Here is a 25,707-nt window from a genome sequence, read left to right on the forward strand (position 1 = left end):
CTACCAGATGAGGACCTCTTGAAGCATATGGAGATTTTCATAGACTACTGCTGTTCCATACCTATACCAGCTGGGGTGACTCAGGATGAAGTAAAGGGGTTGATGTTCTTATACTCCTTAAAGGATTCGGCGCGAGATTGGTACCGCTACCTTGATAGAGTAGCAACTGGAGTCACGGACTGGACATCTCTAGCATTAGCCTTCTACAAGAATTACTTCCCACTTTCAAAGACTGACGCCTTGAGAAGTAAAATCACAAGTTTCCAGCAAGGAGCTGATGAAGGTTTTTGTGAAGCATGGGGACGTTTCAAAAGTTTGGTCCGAGCTGTCCCTCACCATGGTTTCCAGCAATGGTATCTTTGCAACCTATTTTATAATGCTCTATATGATGATTACAAGGTCATCCTGGATACAGCTGCTAATGGTAGGTTCCAAAACAATACCGGTCAAAGTAAAGGTTGGAACACTATTGAGGAGATGGCAGTCCATAGAGCTGAGTTTGGAAGTTCACGTGGAAAGTCACAAAAGCAAATTGATGAAATGAGTGTCGTTGTGACACTTATAACTTCTATTACTGCCCGTCTCGAGAAGCTCGAGATCTCTGAAGCTTCCAAGGAGAAAGTTGAAATAACTGTTCAAAACTCAGATGAGACGGAGAAGTTGAGAGAAATGGTTCAACTCCTTTTGGTTCAAGTGGCGAATATGGAAGCAGCCGGGATTGAGTCCTCAAGGAATTTTGTGAAGTAATTGGAGAATATAGAGGCTAAGCAAGTTGCTAATTCTTCAAGCAAATGTGAAGGGCCGATTGAAACCATTAATGCCATTAATCTCAGAAGTGGCCTCTCTTATGAAAGTCCCGACAAGCCAACAGAAGACTCGGGAAATGATGAAGAAGCTCGTTTAAATTCTGGTGCAAAAACGAGCACAATTGCCAGTACTTCTGGTCGATCGACCAACATTGTCAGTCGATCGACTGAAGCGTCAGATAAAATAGTTTCTGATCAGAAACTATTCACACCCAGCACAGTCAGTCGATCGACCAACATTGTCAGTCGATCGACTGGATCACCTGACGAAATCAAATCTCAACAGGAACTGTTCACGCCCAGCCAAGTTGGTCGATCGACCACTCATTTCAGTCGATCGACTGGAACTCCAGAGCAGGATGCAAATCCGTCAACTAGTTTGCATGATTCTTTACTCATTGATGATTTGACGGGGGTTTAAAACTTACGGAAGCCGAAGGTTACTGATCCTACGGCCAGTGTTGCAGTCCCGTATCCGGAGCGTTTGAAGGCTACTAAGCTGGAGCGTAAGTTTGGTAAGTTTCTGGAGATGGTCCAGAATCTCGAGGTAACGGTTCCTTTCACTGATCTAATTACCCAGGTACCCTCTCACGCTAAATTCATGAAAGATATTTTAAATCGTAAGAGAAATTTTCGTGATGATGGTAATGTTGCTTTTGTGGAAGAGTGTAATGCTCTTTCGCAAATTAATGTGCCACCTAAATTAAAGGACCCGGGTAGTTTTTCAATTCCTTGCACTATAGGTAACCACGTAATTGGAAAGGCCTTTTGTGACTTAGGGGCCAGTGTCAGTATCATGCCCTATTCTGTTTGCGAAAGGTTAAATATTGGTAGACTTAAGGTGACCGATATTACCGTTCAAATGGCAAATAGATCGACTCATAGACCTATAGGTGTTCTAGAGGATGTACCGGTTCGAGTGGGTAAGTTTTTTATTCCTGTCGATTTCGTTGTTTTGGACATTGCAGAGGACAGTCAGATACCTATTATTTTAGGCAGACCGTTTTTACATACAAATTTGGGTCGTAATAGATGTCAAACGCGGAACCATCACCTTAGAGGTAGGGGATGACACCATTGAGTTGATCTTGCTCACAAGGCGATCTGAACTCTTTGATGAGGATACGTGTTATTTCATTGATATTATTGACCGGGCTGTTACTTGTAATTGGAGGGAATCCTTATCAAAGGATCCCTTAGATGATCTAACCCGTTTAGGTGAGTGTGCGTGTAATACTGGTGGAGAATCTTTGAGGAGCCAGATGCTTTGGTAGCCTCAATGGAGACCTACGAGCTCAATGAGGAAGAAGATGAGGTGCTCTCGAGCTTGGCCAACGAGAACTTGGTCAACACTTGCTACACCATTGAAGTTAATTCTGTCTATGCTGTAGAGGTAAAGGTGCCGGAGCGTAAGCCACTTCCTCCTAATCTTAAGTATGTTTTTCTAGATGATACGGAGCAGTACCCAGCTATTGTTAGCTCTAAGCTTAATGATGACCAGCTGTCTGCTTTGATGTGTGTGCTTAAGAAAAACAGGAAGGCTTTGGGTTACTCTTTGGATGACATTAAGGGCATCAGCTCTGATGTTTGTATGCACAAGATAGAGCTGGAGGAAGGCCACAAGCCTTACAGACAGGGTCAACGCAAGTTGAACCCGAAGATGCAGGAAGTTGTTATGGCTGAGGTGATGAAACTACTCGATGCAGGTATTATTTATACAGTTGGCAACTCCAAGTGGGTTAGCCCAGTTAAGGTAGTCCCGAAGAAAGAAGGGACTACCGTGGTTAAAAATGATAAAAACGAATTAATACCAACTCGAGTAGTGACAGGGTGGCGGATGTGCATTGATTATAGACAGTTGAATGCCGCCACCAAGAAAAATCACTTTCCCCTCCCTTTTGTTGACCAAATGACTGAAAGACTTACTTCTAACAAATTTTTCTATTTTCTAGACGGATATTCAGGGTTCTTTCAGATCCCTATTCATCCCGACGATCAGAGTAAGACCACTTTTACCTGTCCACAGGGTGTTTTTGCATATCGTAGAATGCCTTTCGGATTGTGTAACGTGTTGGAATATGTGTCCTCCGACAATAATGCGATCACGACTGTTGATCATGATGATCACATGTTTAAGTCTCATTAAAATGAATACAATTGGGAAGTAATTTTGTTACTGTCAACTGGTCAACATATATCGGTAATGATTGGCTGACTAGAGTTTGACATTACTGTCGTGTGACGGTGGTGATCAGTTGACCCCCTAGGTCATACCTAAAGGGCAACACTCTTAATTGATTATTTAATTAATCGTATAATGTTACGAGTTAATTAAATTACTTGAAAATTGACGGACGATTTTGGAAGTAAAATTTACGTATCATATTGAAATGTGATTAAATAAGATACGGTCTGAGTAATTGAATTGTATCATTACTCGGATGAAATAATTGTTTAATGTAACAATTAAATTGAATGAATTATTATAAATACAATCAGTTGTGATTTATAAATTGGTAAAATTTTTGGCATAAGTAATTATGAAATTACTAAGTCAATTTTTGTATGTGACGTATTTTTATTAATACGTTGATTTTTGATATGATAAAAATTACATAACAAATATATGTGACATGTGACATGTAACATATAGACAATTGACAAAAATAATATGGACTCTATATTATCCATTGTGCCGAAATAAAAGGTTAGTGGAAGCTAATATTGTGTTTGTTTAATTATTATAAGAACACAATGATTACCTACATTCCTAGCCATGCAACCCTAATATTCTTGTGAAGACAAAGGTGTTCATGCATTGGCTCCCCAAAAACCCCTACTCTTACCCGGTTTTGAGAAGGCAAAAGCCATCATGGCTTTTGTTTTATTTTTACCTAATAATATACAAAATGTTGTATATCATTATTCATTCTATTCCATCATCAAATATAGAGATTTCTAGTGAGATAAAATCCTCTCTTCTTCTCTCTTAAAAACCGAAACAAATAAGTGTTTTATAAAAGTTTTGGTTCAATTTTCTACCTTTGATTAATATTATAACTAGTATTTGTAATATTAATTATATTAAGAGGAGCCTTGGGTATAATACATAGGGAGATATCTTACACTTAGATCTTTATTCTTCCATTGGAAAAGCTCAAGAACAAGAAGAGAAAGGTGATCTCTCTTGTGCCCTAATAGCCGAAATTTACAATGTAAGGACATGATTTCTCCTCTATTTATATTATTGTTTGCATGCATAAGATCCGTTTTAATTTTATGACAAATTAGTTTTGACATATTTGAGTATGTTAACATGTATATGAATCTACATTTCCTTCAATCGGTATCATGAGCCACGGTTGTTTGCATGCAAATTGGTTAAAAGTTTTTCCGAGTTATATGAATAACAAAATAAAACTTGTAAAATTTGTGTTATTATGATATATCACGAAATTATTACATGCATGTTAATATTTCTGGTCCTAAAGTGTTTTAGGATATTTTGGTTAATTTTTCGGATTTTTATTGTTCATAATTTACAATAATGGCATTTAAATGTGATTTTATGAGTAAAAATGTCATTTTTGGTCTAAAAATAGCTATACTTCGAATTTTCACTTGGTTTTTGGATATGTTGTTACATATATTATTTTGAGATAACCTGTAAATTTTCATAATTTTTGGACTTGTTATGCTCGAAAAATGAATTTTTCATCATTAAATTCGGATTTAAGCGAAAAATAGGTTAATATGAGTTAAATTTCGAATCTGGTCATAGAAAATTTATATGTTGTCACATGAAATTTTACAAGATGTGTGTAAAATAATTGGCTATAAAGAAGTCTTTTAGCATGATTTATGAATTTCTGAAGAAAAATGGCATAAATAGTGACATTATTAGTGAAAATTAATAAAATATAATCTATGACTTAGGAAAAACGTCTAATGTTGCATTTTATTATATTTTTTTCAGATCTAAAATTGAAAGGTTAATGAAAATAATTTTTCCATGTTTTTATGATTATTTTATTAAATATCGATAAACCGCAACATTGTTTTTCCGGAAAATTTTCGAAATTTTTAACCTAAGATTATGAACATTATGAGTGTCATGGAATTTTTCCAGAACGTTCATGAATTTAAATTTCAAATTTCAAATTTATTTGAAATTTTTCGATTTATTTGAAGTTTAATGGCTTATTTTTGAAATTTTTTGGTCCATTTATGAACAATTTTGTAAATAAAGGTTAATTATGGTCAAATTATTAGTGAAGACTATATTTTGAGTCCTAAGAGGTTAGGGTAATTAACTTATGCATAAATATGAGTTTATGCATTTTTGTGATTATAAAATGTTGAAATCACGCAAATCCGTAAAAACCGAGTAATATACGATATTGGCTAATTAAAAGGCGATTTAGCATAAAAATTGCGCATGTTTATACATATTATAATGCTGCATTTTTCTTTATGATTGTCATAATTTTAATTTATGTAATTTTGAATTATGTAATTTTACTTAGTATGGCCTTAGATTTTAATTGGTATTTTCCGAAATGTATGGGAATATCGATTCGGTTGTAATTTTTATTGTGATCTCGTATCACCGTTTTGTAATTTAATAGATTTATTTTATTTTAGTTACAAATGTATAATAGGAAATTATGTAATTCATTATGTAATTTTATTCATTCCGGGGTTCCAAAAGACGGATTACTTCAAGAATGGCGATACATAAAGACGGTGTTACCTCGAGATGCGTGCCACAACCGAAGTTCAAGGGACCAATGGAGTTGGTTTCCGAATGTGTAATAGATTAATAGTTTTTCTTTTTAGGAAGGCCATACTAGGATTTATTTATTTTATGCTTGCATTTTATTTTATGTCACATGCATCGCTAAATCGCCATAACTAAACATGCATTGTCTTTTTATCGAGTTTATCGACCGTGTCAATTAGAATTATCGTAGTTCACCGCTTAAGTTCACTTAAAACGTGATAGATAATAAATTGACATGACCTCTCGCTAAAACTATCAATTGAGACATAGCCTTACCAAATAGTAGAAACCATGAAAACCTATTTCGTGAGGGAGTGAACTCGGCTACCCCGGGGTACAAACCTTGTTACGTAGGGGAAGTGGGTGATAAATGTCTAATCCACCGAATTCATGTTGATGAGGGTTTCATCGGCTACCCCGTGCCTAAGTTAATGTGGGTTTGGATAATGGACACATTTATTCGAAATTTGGATTGAACTCAACAAAAGTAATTGATAAGGGTTTCATCGGCTACCCCATGCCCTTATTGATGTGTTTTGGGCTATAGATAAATATTAGAGTAATTTTATCGACCAAGAGTTCTAAAAGTAGAATCGATTAAAAGGTTAATCCACCGAGTTATATTGATGAGGGTTTCATCGGCTACCCCGTGCCTAAGTCGATATGAATTTGGGTCTTGGAATCATTTATTCTAGTTGGGTAGAGGTCACTAGAAAAATGCATAAAACTTGTTTAAATCATTCATTTTTACGAGTATAATTAAAACGACATATGTTTTACTCCTTATATTTTGTTTTGTAGACCACTTCTTATTCATAACAAATGGCAACACCAACCCCTAATGCTACACCACTCGCTACTTCATCTTGGCTCCGATCCTTTATGGATCGATGTAAACTTGAAAAGAATGGGTCAAATTTCTCCGAGTGGGATGCCCAACTCAAATTAGCCGAGGGTGACGACAAGCTTCGTTACCTTACCGAGGCCTCTCCACCCGAACCCTCTGCTAGGTCCACCGCGGCCACTAGGGAAGCCTATGAGGCTTACCAAAAGGAGTCCGCCGCAATGAAAAATGTATTGATATTTGCAATGGAGGCGGAACTCCAAAGGAGAGCCTTCAAAATGGGCAATGCTAATGAGATTTACTCCAAACTTGTGACCATGTTTTCACAAACTCCGCGGATTGTCCAATATGAGGCGGCCGCGGCATTCTTTGATCTCGACTTCAAATAGGGCCAAAAGGTTAGCCCTCATGTGCTCAAACTCATGGAGCTTGTCGAGACCTTGAAAATTCAAAAGGTTGAAATCCCCAAAGAACTCATCGTAGATAGGATTCTACACTCCTTGTCTAAAGTCAAGGCATATGTGCAATTCCGGGTGAATTTCAACATGCAAGACAAGGATGTGTCTCTTGAGGAGTTGCACAAGTTACTTGTGCAAGCCGAGAGGGACATGGGGTTAAATGTGAACCCTCCCAAGGATGTGCTTAACATAAGCACAAAGAGTAAGGGGAAGTTCAAGAAGAATGGGAGAAAGGGCAAGAAGCAAGCTCCCACATTCACCAAAGCTAAGTCTTGTGAAGCTAGCACATCCAAAGTCAAGAAGGGTCCTCTTGACAAATGCCATTATTGTAACGGCATGGGTCATTGGAAAAGGAATTGTTCCAAATACCTTGGTGATATCAAAGCTGGAAAGATCACTCCAGTAGGTAAATGACTAACCTTCTTTTATGTTTCTAAATTCAACTATGGTATTATGATGCAAAGTTCTGATAATGTATCTCCCTTTTTATTGTAAATAGGGCCTCCACCAAGCAAAGACAAGGAAAAGAAAAACAAGCATGAGAAACCATGGAGAAGCTAAGAATAGCTTTTATGGAGCTTTGTTTTTCATTGTCTTATTTTAAGTTATGTTTTGGATTCTAGAACTTTGAGTTTCCGTGTTCGACATGGAAAAGTATTTTGGATAATGAGTTGTATTTTGGATGATAGTGACTTGGTTTGCAACCCAAGTCACCCGTTTTATCATTTATCCTTTTAATGTTCTAAAATTCATCTTTAAATGCTTGCGTTTTGAAACATAAGATCATTCACTTAAAGGTGATCTAATAGACAATTATAATGACGGGTTTCATTATATGTCCACATGCTTAAGGCTTGTGTATGATCATTTATGAAGTGATTTTGAGTCTATGAACTCTCTTAAAGGTATGTCAATCACCAAGTACACACATGAAATCAATTACTATTAGTCTGTCTATGAGATAGTTCTCCTTATACTTCAACATCATTGATTAGGGTCTCATATGCTATCTTTGAATATATAGTGTATTTATTCTAAAGATAGAGTGGGAGAAAAATGAGGACACAACACACAAGGCAAGATAAAATTGTGTACTTGTGTAAATGTAGATCTACACAAGAGAAAATGATTTGAATAAAGGTATATCTATTTACATAGTATACCAAATAGATGAGATCTATGGTCTCAAGTTAGTTCTATATAACTAATGAGACCAAGTGTAGTAATCATAAGAGTAAATTCTCAAAATAACTACACGAGGAGACCAAAAGAAGTTTTGGATAAAAATGACTAATGTAAAGTCTTAACAAGTTTTGACTAAGTTCTATATGATAAATTTTGACCAAATAGTTTCAATCATGAGTTTTACTTAAGAGCCTAAATGAATCAAAGTAACATACTAGTTATGATCAAGATTAAGTTGCAAAGATTGATATTCCGATATCTTCAATAGCCAACGTTTTAACCACGCAAATGTCATTGCTTAACCTCGCTATGAAATGGTTAAATCTCCTTCCAAAAGGGTATTTGCGAGGGACGTATTCTAGATATTGTTTATATTTGAATAATGACATTACTACACATCATTATGACATGAGTGTGTTAGAGATTTAAAAATCTCTTTCCGTAAGGTTGAGATGAGACCACTTCAAAATAGGCTTTTGAAAGGATATGATGGGAACATATATGGTTTTATCCTAGTAACTTGGCAAAGCAATTTATATTTATATCTTTGACAAATTTCGATTGAGAAGTCAATTTTGAAATATGTTGAATTGAGTGGGAGTTAGGAAATTCTCATGTGAAGACATGGAATTTAGTGGGAGCTATCATCCTTGAATGTATAAAACTCATTACTCATTAAAGAATGACGAGCTAATGCCTTCTTTCATAAAGAAGCGTTTGAGTTTTCAATTACGGATGAAAATGGACAATGATGAATCCAATTGCATCGGGAATGTTGGATTAGTATTAAGAGATACACATCATATCAACATATACATAGGTTATTCATATGAATGAAAATGGGATTACCATTAGCAATCATGGTAGTTCATTGAACCCGAGAACGGTTGATCTCATGATTATTAGTAACTAATGTTTCCGCCATTAGAATGATCATGTACGTGTCCAATTTTGAATCATATGCATAAGAGCATGATGATTGGTTGGTGAGCCATAAAGAAACGTCATGAATTCTCGAGTAGAATCCGATGAGCGATTTCGGTGTTTGACGGAATACTCGATTATGTGACAATAGGTTGCACATATATATGAAATCCGAACACAGGTAAGGATTTATGAGAATCCTAAAACTTTCGAGCTAGAAAGAGAAATGAGAAGCTTTGGAAAGATGCTTGGTTGAATAAGAAGTTATTCAAAAACAATCTTTCCTAGTAAAGCTAGGACTTGTGAGAAGTGCTGTTTGAATAATCTTGTAAATTGTTACAAGATTCTACAAAACATATACCTAGTGCATTGTGTGTGGATGGAACACTTGATCAGTACAAGTTGTATTATTCATCGCAAATTCGTTCGTTATGAGATGAGCGATAAGAAAGTTCTTTCAAGTTAAAGAACCAAAACCAAGGTCGAGAACCTTGATGTGTACTTGGTAAGATTCATGCTATGAGAGAAAACATGAATGTAAAGGAAAATGCAAGTGTAAGAAGTTTGAACACATGGACACATGGGATGTTAAACTTCTATTGCAATCAATAAGTGTTTATACTTATGATAAACATCACAAGGTTGTAATATGATATTGACTACCCGAGTGTGATGTCGACACTTGTCGTTTGAGTTATTATTAACTCACTTTGAACATTGTTATATCCAAACGGGTTGTAGAGACAATTGAACCCCGTTAAAGTGAACATGGATTAACATTGTTTTTGCCCATAGTTACTTATATGAGGTGACGTCTCGAAGTGACTAGAGTGTGAGGCGATTGATGGCAAGTTCAAGTGCCATACCGTCATGTGAGATGACTAGTCGATCACATAGGCAGATTGTTAGGAACATTTTGTCGGGCCTAATGACCGCTTATAGAGTTCTGGCAAATTTATATAGCCTGGTCGTGGCGAGAGCTACTATAGTATTCAAATGAGTCGATTCTTTTGACTAAAGACTATTCTCCTAAGATGGCACAGATTTGATTAACTTTGATTTGTGTTACTACGACCTTCGTAAATGGGGTCAAATGGGCATATTTTGGGTTATGATGGCTGTGGCTAGCCGAAGGGAATGAGTGCGATAGGAATTGTCCACCCCTAGTCAGGGTTATAACAATATCTCAGGGCCACTCGAGGAGTAATGAATCGAAATGCGTGGCCACGCTCGGATGGCATCCGAGTGGATAAATCCGGTCAATCGGTTATTCTCCGGATCGAGGAAACCACTCTTGATATGATCACTTGCAAGTACGACCGAAAGACACCTTGCATTGAGTGGGAGATAGTAATAGGACAAGAGAATTGGTGACGCACACTTGTCGAGGACAAGTGGGAGATTGTTGGAATATGTGTCCTCCGACAATAATGCGATCACGACTGTTGATCATGATGATCACATGTTTAAGTCTCATTAAAATGAATACAATTGGGAAGTAATTTTGTTCTCACAATCAAGCTGGTCAACATATATCGGTAATGATTGGTCGACTAGAGTTTGACATTCTTGTCGTGTGACGGTGGTGATCAGTTGACCCCCTAGGTCATACCTAAAGGGCAACACTCTTAATTGATTATTTAATTAATCGTATAATGTTACGAGTTAATTAAATTACTTGAAAATTGACGGACGATTTTGGAAGTAAAATTTACGTATCATATTGAAATGTGATTAAATAAGATACGGTCTGAGTAATTGAATTGTATCATTACTCGGATGAAATAATTGTTTAATGTAACAATTAAATTGAATGAATTATTATAAATACAATCAGTTGTGATTTATAAATTGGTAAAATTTTTGGCATAAGTAATTATGAAATTACTAAGTCAATTTTTGTATGTGACGTATTTTTATTAATACGTTGATTTTTGATATGATAAAAATTACATAACAAATATATGTGACATGTGACATGTAACATATAGACAATTGACAAAAATAATATGGACTCTATATTATCCATTGTGACGAAATAAAAGGTTAGTGGAAGCTAATATTGTGTTTGTTTAATTATTATAAGAACACAATGATTACCTACATTCCTAGCCATGCAACCCTAATATTCTTGTGAAGACAAAGGTGTTCATGCATTGGCTCCCAAAAAACCCCTCCTCTTACCCGGTTTTGAGAAGGCAAAAGCCATCATGGCTTTTGTTTTATTTTTACCTAATAATATACAAAATGTTGTATATCATTATTCATTCTATTCCATCATCAAATATAGAGATTTCTAGTGAGATAAAATCCTCTCTTCTTCTCTCTTAAAAACCGAAACAAATAAGTGTTTTATAAAAGTTTTGGTTCAATTTTCTACCTTTGATTAATATTATAACTAGTATTTGTAATATTAATTATATTAAGAGGAGCCTTGGGTATAATACATAGGGAGAGATCTTACACTTAGATCTTTATTCTTCCATTGGAAAAGCTCAAGAACAAGAAGAGAAAGGTGATCTCTCTTGTGCCCTAATAGCCGAAATTTACAATGTAAGGACATGATTTCTCCTCTATTTATATTATTGTTTGCATGCATAAGATCCGTTTTAATTTTATGACAAATTAGTTTTGACATATTTGAGTATGTTAACATGTATATGAATCTACATTTCCTTCATAACGCCCCTGCTACCTTTCAGAGGTGCATGATGGGGATTTTTTCTGATTATATAGAGAATATTATGGAAGTATTCATGGATGATTTCTCAGTTTATGGTAGTGACTTTGATCGTTGTTTAGCTAACCTTGATAAAGTCATGCAACGTTGTATAGATGTTAATCTTGTTCTAAACTGGGAAAAGTGTCAGTTTATGGTCAATGAGGGAGTTGTGTTAGGGAATTTGATTTCTGATAAAGGTATACATGTTGATAAGGCAAAGGTGCAGGTGATTGAGCAATTACCCCCTCCCGTGAATGTTAAAGGAGTGAGGAGTTTCCTTGGTCACGCTGGTTTTTACCGGCGTTTCATTAAGGATTTTTCAAAAATTGCTAAACCACTTACACATTTGCTCCTTAAGGATCTTTGTCTTTGAATTTCTCGATGAGTGCCTTACCGCTTTTAACAGGTTAAAGGAGGCCCTAGTTTCTGCGCCAATCATTCAGCCGCCTGATTGGGACCTCCCATTTAAGATCATGTGTGATGCCAGCGATTATGCGGTCGGTGCAGTTTTAGGACAGCGGAAGAATAAAGCTCTGAATGCCATATATTATACGAGCCGAACTCTGGATGAGGTTCAAATTAATTATTTTACCACTGAGAAGGAGTTTCTAGCTGTAGCTTTTGCCTTAGACAAATTTCGGTCTTATTTGTTAGGTTCTAAGGTTATTGTTTATACTGACCATGCAGCGTTGAAGACTCTCTTTATTAAGAAAGATGCGAAGCGAGGCTTTTGAGGTGGATACTCCTTTTGCGGGAGTTTGATTTGGAGATCAAAGACAAGAAAGGATTTGAGAATGTGGTGGTGACCACCTATCTCGTCTGCGGTGACGAAAGGGAGGATTCGTTACCTATTAATGATTCTTTTCCTGATGAGAGTCTATTAGCTATTACTACTACAGGGTCTTATCCACCTCCGTGGTTTGCTGATTTTGCTAACTTTGCTGTGACAGGTACGATACCACCCGAGCTTTCATGGCAGTAGAAGAAGCGGTTTGCATATGATGTTAGACAATATTTTTAGGATGATCCTTATGTTTTCAAGGAATGCGCAGACGGTCTCATCCGGAGATGCGTACCTAAATGGGAGGTGAAGGATATCCTAGAGGCTTGCCAGTCTTCTGCTTATGGTGGTCATCACGGTCCATCCAGGACTGTAGCTAAGGTATTCCAATCTGGTTTCTATTGGCCAACTTTGCATGCAGATTGTCGCAATTTTGTTGCTGAGTGCGATGCTTGTCAAAGATCGGGGAATATTTCCAAGAGACATGAGATGCCACAGGTAGGCATTCTTGAGGTTGAGATTTTCGATGTCTGGGGCATTGATTATCAAGGACCTTTTCCGAGCAGTCAAGGTAATAAATATATCCTCGTAGCTGGAGATTATGTATCCAAATGGGTGGAAGCTATTGCTACTCCCCATTGCGATGCAAATGCCGTGATTAAACTGTTTAAAAAGATTATTTTCCCTCGTTTTGGTGTCCCTCGGGTTGTCATTAGCGATGGGGGAATGCATTTTAAAGAGAAACAACTTAGTGCTTTATTGACTAAATTCGGTGTCCAACATCGAAGAGGTTTGGGGTATCATCCCCAAACTAGTGGTCAGGTTGAGGTTTCTAACAGAGAATTAAAAGAAGTCTTAGCTAAAGTTGTTTCTAAATCACCGAAAGATTGGAGTCTAAAGTTAGATGATTTCTTGTGGGCTTATAGAACTGCGTTTAAGACGCCAATCGGGATGTCACCATACCGATTGATTTATGGTAAGACATGTCATTTACCTGTTGAGTTAGAGCGTAAGTCTTGGTGGGCTATTTGTGATTTGAATTTGGATCCTAACCTCTCTCGTGAGAAACGCATGACACAAATTGAATGAGCTAGAGGAATTTAGGTTCTTTGGCCTATGACAATGCAAGGATCTACAAGGAGAAAACAAAGCGCTGGCACGACAAGAGAATCATCAAGCGCGAGTTCCATATTGGCGATAAGGTACTTCTTTTTAACGCTCGTATCCGTTTATTTCCTGGTAAGCTGAAATCCAGGTGGACTGGCCCTTACACGGTCACAACAGTCACAAAGTTCGGATCAGTTGAATTGGAAACCTCTGCTGGAGAAAGGTTCAAGGTTAATGGCCAATATGTGAAGCATTATCATGGATCAGATGCATATGTTGGGAAAGTCGAGGTATTGTACTTCGACCCGTTATCGGATGATGCAGAGTGAGGTAAAAAGGTCGTACGGGACCTCTTAAACTAGCGCTAACTGGGAGGCAACCCAGGTTGTAATTATTTGTAATTTAGGAATTTTATTTTGTTATTTCATTTAATTTGTATTTTGAGCTTTATTTATTTTATTTTATTTTATTTAGCACTTTCTTGGGTTGAAAACAAAAAAAATGTACGCCTTTGATAATTTTTGCAGGAATATATTTTATGGAAAGTGCGTAAACTCAGAGGAAAAGGCGATTTAAGTTGGCAAACAATTTTTGACGAATTTAAGCTAAATTGCCAGTGTTTTCAGTCGATCGACTGGGCAATGTGGTCGATCGACTGAAAAGGAACAGGTCAGAGGCTACTGTATATGGAGCTTAGTCGATCGACTGGGCAACATAGTCAATCGACTGATGAGAAAAGTCCAGAAGCTGCTGCAAGTGAAGACTGGTCGATCGACCGGGTCAGGTGGTCGATCGACCACAGCGCGAGTCCAGATTGCATTTTAATAAGGGAGTTTTCTTTCTTTTCTCATTCATTCTTTCATATTCATAACTTCGAAAATCCTAAGTAAACCCTAGCCTTTCCCCTTTTCCGCGATTTCATCTGCAATCCCCTCTCAATCTTGATTTCTCTTGCTTAATCCTGCAATTTCTCGTCAAAAGGTATGCTCTAATCTCATTTCCATCCTCTATTTTCAACTTCTACTGAAGTATCTTGCCCAATTTTCGAGCATTGTCCCCTTGAGACGGAAAAATCGATTTGGGATGATTGATTTAGGGGTTGATTTCTTGTTGTTTTTACGCTTTAATTGCTTGTATTACCCTTTCCCCCTTGATTTTCGAGATGATCTAGCACCTAGGAGGTGATAATGTCGTCTTTCCCTAAATTTTGAAACCCTAAAGAGATTTTCAAATTCTGATTTTGTTCGGGTTTCCGTAAATTGACTTTGTTAGGGGATTCTCGTTGCTAATGAGTTGTTTGCAGGTAACAAAGATGACGAAAGGAAAGGAGAACATGTACGAAGGGACAATCGAGCCAAGGAGCTCCCAAGCGGCCACGAGGACCGCGACTGATGATAGAGGCTACCACGGATAGTCTACCTGACTATCCGCAGGTTATCTTTGCTAATTCTACTCAGCGCGCTAAATTTTCTCTTTTTGTTTCTAGAATGAAAGTCACTGCTACCCGGTTTCTCCATAAAGATACTTTGGAGAAATTAGGCTGTTATGAGTCGGTTGTGTCCCTGCTAAATGGGACAGGTATGATGGGTCTTGTGGACATGGCTGAGTTCACATAATACATTCTGACTCTTGAATTTTTTCGTCTTATGCTTTTAATTCCGCTGCTTTTAAGGAAAATAAGACTAACCCTTGCATTTCCTTTCGGCTTTTCAATGTCAACTACTCTCTGACATTAGCTGATTTTGCCGGTTTTCTGGGTCTTGCATCAGTGACTTTCACGGGCCTAAAAGGACGGGCACTTCCGTCCATTTGTCCCCTCTTCGTTATTTTCTACGGCTAATGGTTAATACCATTTTTGGCCGTAAAGAGTCTAATAATGTGAATAATATTGAGCTTTCTATCTTGGCGGGCTATCTGAACGTTGAAAGTCGGATAGCCCGTATTTACAACATTGCCTACTTGACCGCCGCTCACTTTCAGACTGTAAGTGAGGGCACTTTGACCACTATTGCTTGTGGTGGGTTGGTGACGCGTCTCGCCAACCGTCTTGTTTTACTTTTCCCTCGACAGGAGGACCCCATCAACCCTGACCTACGTTTCATGGACCTTCCTTACGAGAGGGCTGTTTATTGGGTAGATAGACAGATGCGGTGGAAGATAGATTCTTTCATCTGTGACCGCATCCCTGTCACTGGCTACCCTCCTGTCCTGCCCCTTACCACTGTTCAGGGGGCAGCTCGGCCGCCCTTGCCTAGTTACAGGCTTCCTCTGGTGGCGGCCACTGCTACTGCTAGCACTTCGAGGAGAGCTCCTTCCTCTACTTCACAGGAACTCTCTTCCTCCACTCCTGCTCCCACTGGCTACCCGGACACTTTTCGACCTCCTACTCCTTTGGTTGTCCCTCCGGTCATGGACCAGAGGGCAATGTCACGTGTGTTGGGTGACTTGTGCAGGAGCTTTGACCAGCACAGGCTAGACACGGCTCTAGCCCTCTACCCAGTTTACGAGGAGTTAGCCCGAGGAGGGATGCTCCCACAGGGTGCTTGGACTCACCCTTCCTACTTTGTTCCCCCTGTGGGCGGCAACCCTCAGCCTACCAGGAGACCCCCTCCCACTACTACTGCTGGTGCCTCCACTTCCAGGAGAGTCACTGCCGCTGCTGCTGAGGCGGAGGAGGAGGAGAGCGACTCGGGGTCCGACGAGGATAGAGATTCGATTACGATGGTGGAGATTAGATCTTTGGTGACCTCCCGTTTTTGGTTTGGTTTGGGAGGTCGTATTTTGTGAGTTCCTTCCTTTCTTTATTAGCTTCCTTTTATTTTATTATGCTTTTATTCTCCCATTTTTCTGCTGGTGATTTGCTGCTAAGCACAATGAGGTCATTGTGCGTTTTGGTTTGGGGAGGGTATTTGCATATGCCTTTTGTTTTGCATCTGCATTTGTTTTTATTGCATTTCAGTCACATGTTTAGTGCATTTCTGTTTGCATTTGTTTTTTTTTTTTGTTTTTTTCATTCATTAAAAAAAAAAGATAATAAACAAAGAAAAATTTGAAAATTCAAAAAAATCAAAAAATATCACGTTTACTTTTGCATATAGTTGAGTCGGATTGGAGTTATTAATGATGATTTTGCACTATTAGTCAAATATGCCATTCCATGCCCTTTTCACAGCTGTTTAGCTAGAATTATAAGTGATTTCTCAAATTTTGTTATGGAATTCATTTCGTGTAATTAGACTTGACTCATTACTTTTGGCAAACTACTTATACTTTCTGAGATATAGAGCCTATAACTGGTGACATTCATGACCGGTTAATTTAGGATTGAGAGTAGTACTCCCTTAATTTCATGTTTTGCACGTGTATGAGTTTTGATTGCTTATTGCCTATACGCATTGGTTTGTGGTCGGTATTGCATGTTTTGAGAACGTTTGCATCCTCCCCTTTCTCGTTTTACCCCATTAACTCCACTATAAGCTATAACTGCCAGTTGCCCTCAACTACATCCCATACTTAGCCTACCATTGTGCCAAGCTAGGAAGTAGTAGAGGAATTTTTGTCGGATTAGAAGCGGTTTTGGTTCGTTTTGTACTGATGGAGTGAGTATTGATGAGAAGTGAAGGGGATGTTAATGTTTCAGCTGGAAAGAAAGAAAACAAATTCAGAAAAAAAAAGAAAAAAAAAGGACTTACCTGGGCAGAGAGCTCTGGTTGTGATAGGGTGGTCGATCGCCTGCCATCACTGGTCGATCGACCACCAGTTCAGAAGATGAAAAACAAAAAAAAAATGAAAATGAAAGAAAAGAAAAAGAAACAGACAGAAAGAAAAAAAAAAGAGGAGTTTTGAAAATAATAAGGTTTTGGTTGAATAAGAACGCGCCTTATATGCTTATTTCATGAATTGGAGGCATTTGTCTTGGGATTTTGTGATGCCTAGTCTCTTAAAGGCATGGTTTATATGTTGAGTTGGAGGAAGGGATACGGTTTCTGATGGTTGTATAGGAACTAGCTTAGCTCTTACCTTCACTTTTTCCATAATTGTTTTGCCCTTCTTTTTTCCCACTTAGTCTCACATATCCAAATCTTGCAATAGTTCGGCATGTAATAGTCTTTGACGGTGGTTATGCGTATGTACGGTAGCTAGAATCATTATTCATGCTAGTCAGGCATACATGTTTTGTCGGTGTGATCTAGGTGAGAGACTGTATTTTTCTTTCCTCTCTTTTACATATAATCTTACCATTTGCTTTGCTGAGAGAAGAGTGACCCGGGAGAGTCCGAACGTATAAGTCTTGCAAGGTCGAACGCCCGATTTGATTCCATGATATGCATAAGTTTGTTCACCTGATTTGAGCTTCGCAGTGGTTGATAATGTGCATTAAACGATTTGGCATTGACTTATAGTTAGCTCTGAGATATACTCCTCTCCATTTAGTTTTTATACGGGTCATAGTGCTTGCTTGGGGACAAGCAAGGTTTGGTTTGGGGAGATTTGATACGTGCATTATCTATACACTTTATCTGTGGTTTTGGCACGTATTTCCATGCATAATTAATAGCTTAAGGCTACTATTTCTCCCGAAACGGTTTACTTTGCAATTTCTATGATTTATTGTAGGAATGAATGGAAGTAAGCTAAATCAAGCCTAATTCGTCCTCCGGAGGCAACTTCAAGGAAGCCCAGAAGAAGGAGATTCGTACTCACTCACCTCGGGATGCGTGCATTGGAGTGAGGAGCTGTTTTTGAAGAAAAGAAGTGTTTCTGCACAGCACCATCAGTCGATCGACTATGCTGTAAAGTCGATCGACCACTGAAGCTCATCAGACGCTACTGTTCTGCATTTACCAGTCGATCGACCATGCTGACCGGTCGATCGACCAGTCTTCGAGCTGAGAATTATTTTCTTCATGTTAGACTTTTAAAAGCCCAACTTGTAATTAATTTTTGGCATCTTTTTATCAGTAGAACGCAGCAACTTTTAGGTTATGCTTTTCATTATTGAAGAACTCAGTTTTTAGATCTAGCTTTGCAGACGGAAACCCTCGATTTCGATACTTTGTTCTTGAATTCAATTAGTAAGTTTTTATGCAATTCCTCTCTTCTTTTAATTCTTGTTATTTCAATTCTTGTTTTATCAATTTAATTCCAGAAATTCATCTCTTGTCCTTTGTCTTTTATTTAAAGTCAATCATGTCAATCTTGTTCTTTGTTATCAATTTAGAAATTGTTTTAGTTTTAGTCATGCGTAGCTAATTGTTTTGATTGGGAATGAGGTGAACCATGGCATAAATTAGGATTGTTTGTTAGCATGAATTCTACTATTTAGATTTTGTCGTCTTTTGATATGCCTTTTTGCTAGATTGAAAGATTAGTAATTAGAACTATCATTAGATTGGAATTTCTCTTGAGTGAAAGCTTTGAGAAATTTCGGGGAATTAGAAGACCGCAAGTTTAATTTGAGCATAGATCGAAAGGCTTGCTTATACCCCTGAGACCGTATTATAGGATTTTTGTTACCTTATTGTCCTGACCATTGCCATGGTGAACCGAATTTCCCGATCCCCTTTTTATCTTGTTGAGAAATTTCATTTTAGCATTTAGTCAATTTAGTCAACCAATCTCAAAACCCCCCAATTAATTGTTACTTTTATAGACTGAAAAATAGCAAACAAAATCAACCTTGTCTCTCTGTGGTTCGACCCTTACTATCACTAGCTATAGTTTTAGTTTGGAATTATAAATTTAATTTTGATACAAAACGACGGTATCAAATTTTTGCGCCGTTGCCGGGGAGACGGTGTAATTCTGTTTGCTTTATTTTAGTTTATTTTTCTTGCCTCAAGGAACTTTTGTTCCTTGAGACCGTTGCTTACCTTTGCTTCTAGTTTTGCTTTTGCACAGTTAGAAGACAGGTTTTTGAGAGGAAGACTTGAGTACTCTCATTTTGGCAATTATGGCTACAATATATGATAATCTACAGCCAAAGGAACACCATCTTCCAAAGGGGCATCAATTACCTACCCCTACTACGGGTAACTTCGAATTTCGTTCCTCTTATATCGATTTAGTGGAGCGAAATCATTTTTTAGTCTACCGAGATGAGGACCCCTTGAAGCATATGGAGATTTTCACAGAGGACTACTCTTGTTCCATACCTATACCAGCTGGGGTGACTCGGGATGAAGTAAAGGGGTTGATGTTCTTATACTCCTTGAAGGATTCGGCGCGAGATTGGTACCGCTACCTTGATAGAGTAGCAACTGGAGTCACGGACTGGACATCTCTAGAATTAGCCTTCTACAAGAAGTACTTCCCACTTTCAAAGACCGACGCCTTGAGAAGTAAAATCACAAGTTTCCAGCAAGGAGCTGATGAAGGTTTTTGTGAAGCATGGGGACGTTTCAAAAGTTTGGTCCATTTGTCCCTCACCATGGTTTCCGGCAATGGTATCTTTGCAACCTATTTTATAATGCTCTATATGATGACTACAAGGTCATCCTGGATGCAGCTGCTAATGGTAGGTTCCAAAACAATACCGGTCAAAGTAAAGGTTGGAACACTATTGAGGAGATGGCAGTTCATAGAGCTGAGTTTGGAAGTTCACGTGGAAAGTCACAAAAGCAAAGTGATGAAATGAGTGTCGTTGTGACACTTATAACTTCTATTACTGCCCGTCTCGAGAAGCTCGAGATCTCTGAAGCTTCCAAGGAGAAAGTTGAAGTAACTGTTCAAAACTCAGATGAGACCGAGAAGTTGAGAGAAATGGTCCAACTCCTTTTGGTTCAAGTGGCGAATATGGAAGTAGCCGGGATTGAGTCCTCAAGGAATTTTGTGAAGCAATTGGAGAATATAGAGGCTAAGCAAGTTGCTAATTCTTCAAGCAAATTTGAAGGGCCGATTGAAACCATTAATGCCATTAATCTCAGAAGTGGCCTCTCTTATGAAAGTCCCGACAAGCCAACGGAAGACTCGGGAAATGATGAAGAAGCTCGTTTAAATTCTGGTGCAAAAACGAGCACAATTGCCAGTACTTCTGGTCGATCGACCAACATTGTCAGTCGATCGACTGGATCACCTGACGAAATCAATTCTGAACAGGAACTGTTCACGCCCAGCCAAGTTCGTCGATCGACCACTCATATCAATCGATCGACTGGAACTCCAGAGCAGGATACAAATCCGTCAATTAGTTTGCATGATTCTTTACTCATTGATGATTTGACGGGGGTTTTAAACTTACGGAAGCCGAAGGTTACTGATCCTACGGCCAGTGTTGCAGTCCCGTATCCGGAGCGTTTGAAGGCTACTAAGCTGGAGCGTAAGTTTGGTAAGTTTCTGGAGATGGTCCAGAATCTCGAGGTAACGATTCCTTTCACTGATCTAATTACCCAGGTACCCTCTTACGCTAAATTCATGAAAGATATTTTAAATCGTAAGAGAAATTTTCGTGATGATGTTAATGTTGCTTTTGTGGAAGAGTGTAATGCTGTTTCGCAAATTAATATGCCACCTAAATTAAAGGACCCGGGTAGTTTTTCAATTCCTTGCACTATAGGTAACCACGTAATTGGAAAGGCCCTTTGTGACTTAGGGGCCAGTGTCAGTGTCATGCCCTATTCTGTTTGCGAAAGGTTAAATATTGGTAGACTTAAGGTGACCGATATTACCGTTCAAATGGCAAATAGATCGATTCATAGACCTATAGGGGTTCTAGAGGATGTACCCGTTCGAGTTGGTAAGTTTTTTATTCCTGTCGATTTCGTTGTTTTGGACATTGCAGAGGACAGTCAGATACCTATTATTTTAGGCAGACCGTTTTTACATACAGCTGGGGCTGTAATAGATGTCAAACGCGGAACCATCACCTTAGAGGTAGGGGATGACACCATTGAGTTCAGTCTTGCTCACAAGGCGACTGAACCTGCTGATGAGGATACGTGTTATTCCAGTGATATTATTGACAGGGCTGTTACTTGTAATTGGAGGGAATCCTTATCCAAGGATCCCTTAGCTGATCTAACCCGTTTAGGTGAGTGTGAAGGTAATACAGTGGAGAATTCTGAGGAGCCAGATGCTTTGGTAGCCTCAATGGAGACCTACGAGCTCAATGAGGAAGAAGATGAGGTGCCTTTGAGCTTGGCCAACGAGAACTTGGTCAACACTTGCTACACCATTGAAGCTAATTCTGTCTATACTGTAGAGGTAAAGGTGCCGGAGCGTAAGCCACTTCCTCCTAATCTTAAGTATGTTTTTCTAGATGATACGGAGCAGTACCCAGCTATTGTTAGCTCTAAGCTTAAAGATGACCAGCTGTCTGCTTTGATGTGTGTGCTTAAGAAAAACAGGAAGGCTTTGGGTTACTCTTTGGATGACATTAAGGGCACCAGCTCTGATGTTTTTATGCACAGGATAGAGCTGGAGGAAGGCCACAAGCCTTACAGACAGGGTCAACGCAAGTTGAACCCAAAGATGCAGGAAGTTGTTATGGCTGAGGTGATGAAACTACTCGATGCAGGTATTATTTATACAGTTGGCAACTCCAAGTGGGTTAGCCCAGTTCAGGTAGTCCCGAAGAAAGGAGGGACTACCGTGGTTAAAAATGATAAAAACGAATTAATACCAACTCGAGTAGTGACAGGGTGGCGGATGTGCATTGATTATAGACAGTTGAATGCCGCCACCAAGAAAGATCACTTTCCCCTCACTTTTGTTGACCAAATGACTGAAAGACTTGCTTCTAACAAATTTTTCTGTTTTCTAGACGGATATTCGGGGTTCTTTGGATCCCTATTCATCGGACGATCGTGTAAGACCACTTTTACTGTCCACTGGGGTGTTTTTGCATATCGTAGAATGCCTTTCGGATTGTGTAACGCCCCTGCTACCTTTCAGAGGTGCATGATGGGGATTTTTTCTGATTATATAGAGAATATTATGGAAGTATTCATGGATGATTTCTCAGTTTATGGTAGTGACTTTGATCGTTGTTTAGCTAACCTTGATAAAGTCATGCAGCGTTGTATAGATGTTAATCTTGTTGTAAACTGGGAAAAGTGTCAGTTTATGGTCAATGAGGGAGTTGTGTTAGGGAATTTGATTTCTGATAAAGGTATACATGTTGATAAGGCAAAGGTGCAGGTGATTGAGCAATTACCCCCTCCCGTGAATGTTAAAGGAGTGAGGAGTTTCCTTGGTCACGCTGGTTTTTACCGGCGTTTCATTAAGGATTTTTCAAAAATTGCTAAACCACTTACACATTTGCTCCTTAAGGATCTTTGTCTTTGAATTTCTTGATGAGTGCCTTACCGCTTTTAACGAGGTTAAAGGAGGCCCTAGTTTCGCGCCAATCATTGACCTCGATTGGGACCTCCCATTTAAGATCATGTGTGATGCCAGCGATTATGCGGTCGGTGCAGTTTTGGGACAGCAGAAGAATAAAGCTCTGAATGCCATATATCATACGAGCCGAACTCTAGATGAGGCTCAAATTAATTATTTTACCACTGAGAAGGAGTTTCTAGCTGTAGTTTTTGCCATAGACAAATTTCGGTCTTATTTGTTAGGTTCTAAGGTTATTGTTTATACTGACCATGCAGCGTTGAAGACTCTCTTTATTAAGAAAGATGCGAAGCCGAGGCTTTTGAGGTGGATACTCCTTTTGCAGGAGTTTGATTTGGAGATCAAAGACAAGAAAGGAGCTGAGAATGTGGTGGCTGACCACCTATCTCATCTGCAGCTGACAGAAAGGGAGGATTCGTTACCTATTAATGATTCTTTTCCTGATGAGAGTCTGTTAGCTATTACTACTACAGGGTCTTATCCACCTCCGTAGTTTGTTGATTTTGCTAACTTTGCTGTGACAGGTAAGATACCACCCGAGCTTTCATGGCAGTAGAAGAAGCGGTTTGCTTATGATGCTAGACAATATTTTTGGGATGATCCTTATGTTTTCAAGGAATACGCAGACGGTCTCATCCGGAGATGCGTACCTCAATGGGAGGTGAAGGATATCCTAGAGGCTTGCCAGTCTTCTGCTTATGGTGGTCATCACGGTCCATCCAGGACTGTAGCTAAGATATTCCAATCTGGTTTCTATTGGCCAACTTTGCATGCAGATTGTCGCAATTTTGTTGCTGAGTACGATGCTTGTCAAAGATCGGGGAATATTTCCAAGAGACATGAGATGCCACAGGTAGGCATTCTTGAGGTTGAGATTTTCGATGTCTGGGGCATTGATTATCAAGGACCTTTTAAAGCGATCAAGGTAATAAATATATCCTCGTAGCTGGAGATTATGTATCCAAATGGGTGGAAGCTATTGCTACTCCCCATTGCGATGCATAGGCCGTGATTAAACTGTTTAAAAAGATTATTTTCCCTCGTTTTGGTGTCCCTCGGGTTGTCATTAGCGATGGGGGAATGCATTTTAAAGAGAAACAACTTAGTGCTTTATTGACTAAATTCGGTGTCCAACATCGAAGAGGTTTGGGGTATCATCCCCAAACTAGTGGTCAGGTTGAGGTTTCTAACAGAGAATTAAAAGAAGTCTTAGCTAAAGTTGTTTCTAAATCACGGAAAGATTGGAGTCTAAAGTTAGATGATGTCTTGTAGGCTTATAGAACTGCGTTTAAGACGCCAATCGGGATGTCACCATACCGACTGATTTATGGTAAGACATGTCATTTACCTGTTGAGTTAGAGCGTAAGTCTTGGTGGGCTATTTGTGATTTGAATTTGGATCCTAACCTCTCTCGTGAGAAACGCATGACACAGCTGAATGAGCTAAAGGAATTTAGGTGGCGGCCTATGACAATGCAAGGATCTACAAGGAGAAAACAAAGCGGCGGCACGACAAGAGAATCATCAAGCGCGAGTTCCATATTGGCGATAAGGTACTTCTTTTTAACGCTCGTATCCGTTTATTTCTGGTAAGTGAAATCCGAGGTGGGTAGCCCTTAGTCACGGTCACATGATCACAAAGTTCGGATCAGTTGAATTGGAGACCTCTGCTGGATAAAGGTTCAAGGTTAATGGCCAATATGTGAAGCATTATCATGGATCAGATGCATATGTTGGGAAAGTCGAGGTATTGTACTTCGACCCGTTATCGGATGATGCAGAGTGAGGTAAAAAGGTCGTGCGGGACCTCTTAAACCAGCGCTAACTGGGAGGCAACCCAGGTTGTAATTATTTGTAATTTAGGAATTTTATTTTGTTATTTCATTTAATTTGTATTTTGAGCTTTATTTATTTTATTTTATTTTATTTAGCACTTTCTTGGGTTGAAAACAAAAAAAAATGTACGCCTTTGATAATTTTTGCAGGAATATATTTTATGCAAAGTGCGTAAACTCAGAGGAAAAGGCGATTTAAGTTGGCAAACAATTTTTGACGAATTTAAGCTAAATTGCCAGTGTTTTCAGTCGATCGACTGGGCAATGTGGTCGATCGACTGAAAAGGAACAGGGCAGAGGCTACTGTATACGGAGCTTAGTCGATCGACTGGGCAACATAGTCGATCGACTGATGAGAAAAGTCCAGAAGCTGCTGCAAGTGAAGACTGGTCGATCGACCGGGTCAGGTGGTCGATCGACCACAGCGCGAGTCCGGATTGCATTTTAATAAGGGAGTTTTCTTTCTTTTCTCATTCATTCTTTCATATTCATAACTTCAAAAATCCTAAGTAAACCCTAGCCTTTCCCCTTTTCCGCGATTTCATCTGCAATCCCCTCTCAATCTTGATTTCTCTTGCTTAATCCTGCAAATTCTCGTCAAAAGGTATGCTCTAATCTCATTTCCATCCTCTATTATCGACTTCTACTGAAGTATCTTGCCCAATTTTCGAGCATTGTCCCCTTGAGACGGAAAAATCGATTTGGGATGATTGATTTAGGGGTTCATTTCTTGTTGTTTTTACGCTTTAATTGCTTGTATTACCCTTTCCCTCTTGATTTTCGAGATGATCTAGCACCTAGGAGGTGATAATGCTGTCTTTCCCCAAATTTTGAAACCCTAAATCGATTTTCAAATTCTGATTTTGTTCGGGTTTCCGTAAATTGACTTTGTTAGGGGATTCTCGTTGCTAATGCGTTGTTTG

The 25,707-nt window shown here is 38.8% G+C and overlaps 2 non-coding genes across 2 annotated transcripts; both read right to left on the minus strand.

Moving 5' to 3' along the window:
* Window positions 1-237: 237 nt before the first annotated feature.
* LOC141635257 (small nucleolar RNA R71) lies at window positions 238-344 on the minus strand. Its single transcript, XR_012539956.1, has one exon. It is a non-coding gene; the product is annotated as a small nucleolar RNA R71 (small nucleolar RNA).
* A 19,597-nt stretch (window positions 345-19,941) lies between these two features.
* LOC141635231 (small nucleolar RNA R71) lies at window positions 19,942-20,047 on the minus strand. The gene has a single exon (XR_012539931.1). It is a non-coding gene; the product is annotated as a small nucleolar RNA R71 (small nucleolar RNA).
* Window positions 20,048-25,707: the final 5,660 nt, after the last annotated feature.

The sequence above is a fragment of the Silene latifolia genome, chromosome Y, assembly GCF_048544455.1.
Source record: "Silene latifolia isolate original U9 population chromosome Y, ASM4854445v1, whole genome shotgun sequence".
NCBI lineage: Eukaryota > Viridiplantae > Streptophyta > Magnoliopsida > Caryophyllales > Caryophyllaceae > Silene > Silene latifolia.